Source organism: Arachis duranensis, chromosome 10, assembly GCF_000817695.3.
Source record: "Arachis duranensis cultivar V14167 chromosome 10, aradu.V14167.gnm2.J7QH, whole genome shotgun sequence".
In the NCBI taxonomy this organism is placed as follows: domain Eukaryota; kingdom Viridiplantae; phylum Streptophyta; class Magnoliopsida; order Fabales; family Fabaceae; genus Arachis; species Arachis duranensis.
Window position 1 is genome coordinate 88,244,541 of NC_029781.3, and position 2,247 is coordinate 88,246,787.

General features: G+C 35.7%; 1 non-coding gene across 1 annotated transcript; it reads right to left on the minus strand.

The window, feature by feature from the left end:
* Positions 1–2,101: 2,101 nt before the first annotated feature.
* On the minus strand, positions 2,102–2,209 carry LOC127743408 (small nucleolar RNA R71). The gene has a single exon (XR_008004800.1). It is a non-coding gene; the product is annotated as a small nucleolar RNA R71 (small nucleolar RNA).
* Positions 2,210–2,247: the final 38 nt, after the last annotated feature.

A 2,247-nucleotide genomic window follows, 5' to 3' on the forward strand; every position in this document is an offset into this window, starting at 1 on the left:
TCTGGCTGGCTGTGAAGCCATGTCTAATTTCATTGGACAGAGGTTTCAACTCATCATCACAAGAGCTTGTTGATTTCTATCAATCTTGCTATTGGAGCAGTGATCTGCTAAGGCTTGGCTGGCCTTTGGCCATGTCTAGTGTTTTGGACCGAAGCTTTCTTTGAAAGCTTGGCTGGCTGTGAAGCCATGTCTAATTCCTGGACCGGAGTCTTAGACTAAACATTGCCTGATTCCTGGAATTCTCATTAAGAATTTTGATACCTTTATTTTCTTTTTCCACTTAATTTTCGAAAATCACACAAAAAAATTTACAAAATCATAAAATCCAAAAAATATTTCTTGCTTGAGTCTAGTGTCTCATGTTAAGTTTGGTGTCAATTGCATGCATTCATTAATGTGTCTTAGTGATCTTCAAGATGTTTTTGATGATTTCTTACTCTAATCTTTGAATTCTCTTGACTTGAGTGTTTATGTGTCTCATATAGTGTCAGTAGTATACAAACTGCTAAGTTTGGTGTCTTGCATGCATTGTTATTTGATTTTAGTTGCATTTTGATTATTCCTTATTATTAAAAATCCAAAAATATTTCTAATTTGTGTCTTTTCAAGTCAATAATACAGAGAATTGAAGATTCAGAAAATACTGCAGAGGAATTACACAGAAAAAGCTGGGCATTCAAAATGCCCAGTAAGGAAGACAGACTGGCGTTTAAACGCCAGCCAGGGTACTTGGTTGGGCGTTTAACGCCCAAAAGGGTAGTGTTTTGGGCGTTAAACGCCAGAATGTAATGGCACAAGAGGGAAGATTTTCTTTTGGGCGTTAAACGCCAGAATGTGCACCATTCTGGGCGTTTAACGCCAGGATGGCACAAGAGGGAAGATTCTGTTTTCAATGCAAATTTTTTTCAAGTTTTCAAAATTTTTCAAAATCAAATCTTTTTCAAATCAAATCTCTTCAATCAAATCTTTTTCAAATTCAATTTCTTTCCATTTTCAAAAATACTTGCTATCAATTAATGATTTGATTCAACATTTCAAGTATGTTGCCTTTTCTGTTGAGAAAGGTTTAATGTTTGAATCATATCTTTTCTTGATAGCCAAGTCATTAATTTTTTTTTTCAAAATCAAATCTTTTTAAAATGTTTTTCAAATCATATCTTCTCAATCACATCTTTTTTTTAAAAAAAAAACAATCATATCTTCTTAACCACATCTTTTTCAAAATAGCTTTCAATCAAATCTTTTTGATTTCTAATTTCAAAATCTTTTTCAAAAACATCTTTACTTCTTTCCCACTTTTATTTTCGAAAATCAAGTAGTGTTTTTCAAAATGTTTTCAAAATCTTTTACTTAATTTTCGAAAATTACTTCCCTTCTTCTCATATCCTTCTATTTATGGACTAACACTAGTCCTTAATGCAAAATTCAAACTCCATCTTCTTTGATAAGTTCGAATTTTCTACTTCTGCCTTCCATTTTTCTTCTCCTCTGACACCTAAAGGAATCTCTATACTGTGACATAGAGGATTCCATATTTCCTTGTTTTCTTCTCTTTCTTTTGAGCAGGAGCAAAGACAAAAGCATTCTTGTTGAGGCTGATCCTGAACCTGAAAGGACCTTGAAGCGAAAGCTAAGAGAAGATAAGGCACAACTCTCTATAGAGGACCTAACCGAATTCTTCAAAGAAGAAGAACACATGGCAGCCGAAAACAACAACAATGCCAACAATGCAAGGAAGGTGCTGGGTGACTTTACTGCACCTACTCCCGACTTCTATGGGAGAAGCATCTCTATCCCTGCCATTGGAGCAAACAACTTTGAGCTTAAGCCTCAATTGGTTTCTCTAATGCAACAGAATTGCAAGTTCCATGGACTTCCATTGGAAGATCCTCATCAGTTTTTAGCTGAATTCTTGCAAATCTGTGACACTGTCAAGACCAATGGGGTTGACCCTGAGGTCTACAGACTTATGATATTCCCTTTTGCTGTAAGAGACAGAGCTAGAACATGGTTGGACTCACAACCTAAAGAAAGCCTGAACTCTTGGGAAAAGCTAGTCAATGCCTTCTTGGCAAAGTTCTTTCCACCTCAAAATTTGAGTAAGCTTAGAGTGGAAGTCCAAACCTTCAGACAGAAGGAAGGAGAATCCCTCTATGAAGCTTGGGAAAGGTACAAACAATTAATCAGAAAGTGTCCTTCTGATATGCTTTCTAAATGGAGCATCATAGGTGTCTTCTATGATGGTCT